Consider the following 7,845-nt stretch of genomic DNA (forward strand, 5'->3'; position numbering starts at 1 on the left):
TTCAATTCCCTAATGCTAGATATACCTAATGCAAATAATAATACTACATCTCAAATGAAATGAAATTAACATTTCATCAAAAGTCACAAAACAAAGTATAACAAAATAAATGATTTAAATATGAATAGTTCTGGCCTTCAGAAACAAGATATACAAAAGCAGAAAATATGAACAATTTACAGTGATTACCCTGTTGAATAGTTTACACCCCTGCCTCTGAATGCATTGGAAACAGTTCAAATATGCAGAAGACTAGATGAGCAATGTCTCTGCAGTACTGTGAGTGTTTTTTTGTTTTTTTTAAGAACAGCTGTGGATCATTCAGGTAAGACACAGTATAAGAAGTCAAATGCACATTTGAACAAAACTTCAGTCATTATTTTGTCTTGTAGATTATGTGTAAACATCTGTCATTTGAAACAGCTTATTCAGGGCAGTACTAAATAAAAAAAACATGATTTTTTATGATCACTCTTATTAACATTTTGCACACTGTATGTATGCACATTACAAAAAAGTACAAAGAATTACAAAGAATTAGCAAGTAACATATTTAATAGTATATATAAATATTAAAGTAGTAAGACTGAAATAGTATTTTATTATAAAACAGTCTAATAATCTGTTTAGCTGACTTTGAAAATCTTTCTTTTTTTTTACAGTGAAACGTATGACCTCAAGTTTAAATAGACATTAATTATAAACAGTGCACATTTTCTGCTCTGCTGTTGCATTAGTGGACTTGTTATGAAATAAAATAATAGAGAAAATAAAATATTATAACTCTACACCAAATAATATGGACACTGATAAGTGCAGCTTCTGAAGCTGTGCTATATGTAGGAATTTCCCAAAGAACCCAAAGGCAGCAGCACTTCCACAGACAAAACCTCAGCTATGCCACAAACTCACAAGTGTCTCCTGCTCAGCTTGTACATGGAGAAGAGAATCCAGAATCAGAGAGCAGAGGGAAAGGACCTTTGAAAAGTCTTGTCACAGTCCTAAAATAAGCTCTGGTAGGAACACCAGCCTTGACAGGTGGAACAGCAAGTGTGTCAAAAAAAGTTTTTTTTTATATCCAATGATAAAATATATATATATATAGTTCCCAAGGCAAAACCACAAATACATGACAAACCACACACTCAACCTAAGAAAAGCAGTAAAATATATCAAATATACAGGTGCATCTAAAAAAAATGAATATCATGGAAAAGGTCTTTATTTTTAGTAATGTATTTAAAAAAAGCTAACTTTCTTATATTCTAGATTCATTGCATACAAAAAAAAAAACATTTCAATAGTTTATTTGTTTGTTTTTTCTTACAGCTTAGGAAAATAAAAAATTCAGTATCTCAAAAAAAGGGGAACAGGTGTGGTTGTAACACTTTGTGTTTTAACATCCCTAGCACAGTATTGCTTTATTCTGTTTATCTAAAACTTTTATGTAATTTATCCACGTTTATCTGCTACAAATTAAAGTGAAATCTACAATCTACAAAAGCCTAAACTATGAAATAGCATTTCACTCACATTTGTGACTAAAAAATAGTTTTGTGCGAACCATAAGATGTATATTTAAGAGCACATGTGTGAATAATTTTATTGAAATGTAAGGTATTGTTAATTCCATAACAAATATATTTATGCAGAGACATTGCTTTTTGTCTCGGTCGTCTTGGCAGGTTGCTGACTTCTCCATTGCATCTTCCTCTGACAGTAAGAGACATAGTCTCTTGACAGTGCAGTGTAGTATAGTGCTACAAACCCTGATATGGATAAATCTGTGGTATCAGAATTTCTCATGAGCTTCATGTCTTTCATCTTTTGGAAGCACTTTGCATTTCATTCAACAACACAAAGATATACATAATCACAGTCCCTATGAAATAGTTTGTTCTCCTTTATGTTTGTCTTTGAGGATCAAACACACAGGCTTTTGATCCATAACTTTACAAAAACTTATTTAAAATATTTTAAAGCAAAGAGAATGATGGATTAGAGGAAATGTAACATCTCATGGAATCCAGTGATCTTTGATTTAGCAAAGACAAGATGCTGCCTCTGCCTGAATTATACTTATGCTGAAAAACAAGCTGAAAACAAGCTTTTCTATGACAGGAATGTAACAATATATGTTTTCAGATTTTTGCTTTGCTTGTTGAAATTTTAACTGGAAATTTGTGATTTTTGGTAAATGAGATCTGGCGCAGAACCTGATTTTACCATGTGAGACATGTTCCTGGAACAACATTGTGATTAACCAATCAGATTTGAAGAACCAGTTTATATATTTTGTTTTTGTGAAGTTTATGCTTAAAATCACTCTTTGGTGCTTGTACATCAGCGTCATTCATCTATCATTTCCTCTGATTTTAGGGATTAGCTACTCATGGTTAAGGTTAGGTTTAGGTGTAGGGATATGGTGAAGAATATATTTTTGGAGTAAAATGTTGTTCCAGGGTCAACAAAAACTCTGAAACCCATTTACAATAGTTTACATTTCAAGCTCACTAAATGTAGTTGTAATGTTAGTTTTTAGATTTAAACAGTAATACATTCCCCCCCAAATCACCAACAAACCAATGAGAACACTTCATAGCAATAGAGCGCAGCCGCCGAAGCTGCTGTGGATCCACTCATATATATATATATATATATATATATATATATATATATATATATATATATATATATATATATATGTATATTATATTCATTCATTACACACAGACTGATATATTTCAAATGTATATTTATTTTCATTTTAATTATTATAACTGACAACTAAGGAAAATCCCAAATTCAGTATCTCAGAAAATTAGAATATTGTGAAAAGGTTCAACATTGAAGACACCTGGTGTCACACTCTAATCAGCTAATTAACTCAAAACACCTGCAAAGCCTTTAAATGGTCTCTCAGTCTAGTTCTGTAGGCTACACAATCATGGGGAAGACTGCTGACTTGACAGTGTCCAAAAGACAACCATTGACACCTTGCACAAGGAGGGCAAGACATAAAAGGTCATTGCAAAAGAGGCTGGCTGTTCACAGAGCTCTGTGTCCAAGCAGTACCTGGTTTAAGGACCATGGTATCCCTGTTCTTAATTGGCCAGCAAACCCGCTTGACCTTAACCCCATAGAAAATCTTTGGGGTATTGTGAAGAGGAAGATGCGATTATACCAGACCCAGGAATGCAGGGATGAAAGAAATAAGCATTTGAAATATATCAGTCTGTGTGTAACGAATGAATATAATAAACAAGTTTCACTTTATGAAAGGAATTAGTGAAATAAATAAACTTTTTGATGATATTCTAATTATATGACCAGCACCTGTATAATGAAGATCTTATTTAAAGCAAAAATATCTATATCATCATACATACCGTTACTTTAAAATAAAAATAAGAATAGGAATTTGGTCATATCACTCAAGTATATTGAATGTGTACATTTATCAAAAATAATGTGAATGAATAAAGTGAATGTTTGTCATTAAAGCAGCACAGATGTTTCAAACTGTTGCATGTTTGCAGTAACATTTACCTGTGAACAACAGTGAAAAGCGCAATAAGTCTTGTTGCATTGAAAAGATTATTAACCATCCATCTATTTACCAAACCACTCGTCTTATGTAGGTTTGCAGGGATGTTGGGATCTCAGGCTGTAAGTAGAGAAACACCCTGAATGTACAGCCAGTTCTTCACAGGGCTAACACACACTCATAACTATGGACAGTTCAGTGTCTACAATTCACCTCCGCTGCATGTTGATTGTGAGAGGATATGTAAAGCCATGCATTTACTGGGAAAACATGTAAACTCCCCAAAGAAAGGCCTCCTCAGCCGGGGACCTTCTTGCTGTGAGGGGATACTTCTGCTGCCCTAATGAATATTTAATTTCATCTTAATAGGATCATATTATCAAGAGCTTGGATCACATCAGTTAAGGCATTTCTAGCATGAAATCATATTCAGTCTGTTAATGGATTTTATTATTTGCAATAGACCATCTCACATTATTACCACATAAACAACTTTCACTAACAGTCAAGATATCATCAGTGCATTTCTGCTGTCACCTTGAGGGATTACAAGATCATTACATACAAGATATTATTATCTAAATAAAGCCGTTTTGACTGTCTCATTAGTATAGTTGTGTATTTGATAGCTCACTGATCTCAGATTGAAAAAAAAACAACAACAAAGAGACAATGTAATGATTGTATGAAGTCATTAAGGGATTTTAATGCATTCTAGCTGCAGTTATAATCTCTAAATGAGGACAGTCCAACTGGGGAAACAACCTGAGGTTAGTGAGACAAAACGAGAGGAGGGGGACACAGCGATCCTCCACACATTCAAGTATTTTCATGGCCTGCAGCTAAAGGCACAGATTTTAAATCTGAAAACATGGTCCTACTTCTTTTATGTTCAACATCTACTCTGCAAGTCAACTATCATGGTTTTGATATGAAAGTTGTCTCCCTGTTATTGTTTAGGAACACCAATAGGCATGAATGGCTCATCTTCCTGATTCTACTGGTTCACTTAAGAATTCACTTTCTAATAAAATAAAGTGTGCACTGGGGATCAACTGGGTTTTGTTAAGCTTATTTTCAAAATATCAAAGTCATATGTTTTCTACATTAGTTATTTGACATGCATGCAGAGAGAAAATAGATAAACACATTTTCTTTTCACATATTTCTTGTAAACATTCATATATTTGAAAATTAGGGGAATGAACAGTGCAAGGAGGACAAAATAGCTTACTGAAAAGAGATGACTCTGTTTAACTCTTATGTTTAACCCTAGCATTGATTTAATCAAAATGATGATTTATACCAATTTAAAGTTGATTAGTTGCTTTCACTTGTAGCCAACAGGGTCATTGGAAAAACATGCATATGGTGACATTTCAACAAAATTATATTATGTTTCTTTTTGTACTTTTGGAACACTTTGAAATGTCTGGTGAGTTGCGCTAAAACGTCAATTTTGATCTGTAATAGATGCAATGGTTGTTGTATCACAGCATTTTGGAATTGAAAGATCTGGTGATTGACGCTAAATCACGTTAAACAAACTCTAAATCCTACCCTAAACCAACAGACAGTGCGCAAATGTGAGATAAAAGCACACTTGCTGAAGAAACCATGCCATTTGAGCTCACTTCTACATTTCATTGAACTAATAAAGTCACGTTTCACTGATAAATGAAATGAGTATTACTGTAATAAATGAGTATTACTGTAATAAGCCGATCTAAGCAGAATGCTTGACTGCTGGCATGAAGGACCCCAAGACAGTTCAAGAACATCCGCCTCTGGATCTGGATGAAGCAGTGGAGCTGGCAGGAACTTCTTGCCAGGAAACCCAAGAGGCAATGAAAGCTAAAGCTCTGACTGAGCTTGACGGAGTAAAGCAGGCTGGAGGACAATCTTAGTACAATCTTAATGCAAGCTATAGACCTTAATGATCTGTTAAGAAGCTTCTGAAGGATGGTACCCAAAGGAATAATTAATTTGGGAAGGCTACTGATCTCCATTCTGCTACATTGGTCTGGGACTACACCAATTTTGATAGATCTTGTTCTTTTACACTAAAAGAGATGGCAGTAAAAACCAGCTTGTGAGAGAGCAGTTCTCCTTCTGGAGGATGTAGATACTGAATGTGAAATCCCCCCTTTTTTCATTGACCCTTTGCTGATTTGCTTTTGCAGATTATGCATGGAAACAGGAAACATTGACCCTTTGCTGATTTGCTTTTGCAGATTATGCATGGAAACAGGTTCAGTGAGAAGCAAAGGGAGGATTTACCTTCTGCTGTGCCATATGCTGGAGATAAAATGGGAACCTTAAGGGATAATTTTATAGGCAAGCAATGCCTTTATGATTAAAAAGCAGCTTCCTTTTATGTGGCAGTACATACAGTGCATTATTAATTAAAATGTTGACATTAACCTAGATAAATAAATACTGTAGAAGTATGTTAGCTCGCAGTTTTCAAACTAAACTTTATTGTAAAGTTTGTGTTTTCTGTGCCACTACAGTCACCAAATTGAATTATATAAAGTTTTAGCACAAGTTTCTTGGACAATCATTTGCTATTGATTCAGACAGGTAGTCCTGCCCCAAACCACTTATTGACAAAGTGTTGCAATGTCAAACTGGGGTGCGTATCCCAAAAGCATCGTTAGCTAACTATAGGCACTAACTACTTCCATTGAGCTCTATTGGTAACAATGAAACTTGTGACCATATAGTTGCTTTTGAGGAAACATAACCCTGGTTAGGAGGATGCATAAAAAAAGTGCCAATAGTTTTATTTGTTAGTACAGTCCCATCAGCCCCATGCTAGTAGATGCTGTAACAACACCCTTTTGAAGGCAAAAAGTATAGTTTCTATGAGAGTGACATAAATATGTCCTGTCAACCATAAGCATTCATGAACAAATATAACAGCCATCAAATGGAATATTTCTACTGTATTCAAACCTAGAAGCCTTTGAATACCAGCTCTGGTTTTATCATTACGTCACACCACGAAACTTTGGCATGCTTTTTTATCTGATTTCCGCAGTGAACTTTGCTGACTAATGCATCACTTTGATGACTAGTGCGTCACACAGTGTTCTGAATTCCACAGTGATAAACTACTTTTAGGTGACTAATGCTTTGCTCAGGGTATGCTCCTATGAATCTATGCTTAGAGACATAATTGGCCTCTCTGACACGGCCATCACATATAACAATTATAGAAAGTGTTTTATTTTTGCACTGGGTTTTAAGCTTTGTGTGTGCATGTCTTTTGGTCTATAAAAAGTCACACTCTGACTCCTATGAACAAGGCTATTACCAACAAATTATAACAATGATCTAATCAGTTTCTCTCTAGTACCGTACCAATCAACAATTCTAATCATTTTGAAATAAACATAGAATATAAAATATACTGCATTTTCCCTAATAAATCTCTAAATGAGTTTTTATTTTATTTTATTTTTTTATTACAAGATTACATTAGTCTTAGTGATTATCAAAGTCATAATGCCAATCCAAACCAAATATGTTAGTATTAGACTGCATTTCCTGCACAGTGGTGTGTAAACTTGAACATTGCTTTTCTCTCTTTTTTAAGTGCTTTTTATACTATTCTGGAATAGAAACGTCAAGACAGGTGAACAGACTCATCAAATAAATGTCTGTGTTAATGGAGTCCAACTTGATCTCTTTATAACTGCAGAGAGAAGAAAGCCCTTAAAATTCCAAGCTTGCTTTTATGGAAAATTATACTGTCTGTTAAGACAAAAGAGCCTCTACAGACAGGTTAGACTACAAAGAGTGATAAAAAGTGGAGTCTACAATGAATCAACCAGACCGAACTAAATGTCTACAACTCAAAGTTGCAGATGGAGAGCCAGAGCCAGCCGCGGTCACTGAGCCATCGTTATCAGGAACAACAGAGCTGATGATCGCCCTGGAGAAACAACCCACCCAACAGCCCTCTCCCGCCTCCTCTCATGGACCTGTTCCCTTCCTCAACACCCTCTCCACCGGATCCTGTCAGTCTCACCATCTGTGGTGTGGGCTCTCCGCTGGTCTGCCTATCTCCAGCTATATTGATGTCAAGCCTTGAAGATCCCTTGACTCCAACTTCAGCCTCCAAGGCCTAGACTCAACCTCAGTCCTGCAACCCAGCAGCTCCACCATGGCTCCTAGCTCCCTCATCTCCACCATGGCCCGTAAGTCCGCCAGCTCCACCAGGCTCCATCGTCCCTCCGGCTCCGTCTTGATCAGACATTGACCATCCGCTGCCTCTAGACTCCACTCCTCTG

Source organism: Carassius gibelio, chromosome B2 (assembly GCF_023724105.1).
Source record: "Carassius gibelio isolate Cgi1373 ecotype wild population from Czech Republic chromosome B2, carGib1.2-hapl.c, whole genome shotgun sequence".
NCBI classification, from domain to species: Eukaryota; Metazoa; Chordata; class Actinopteri; order Cypriniformes; family Cyprinidae; genus Carassius; species Carassius gibelio.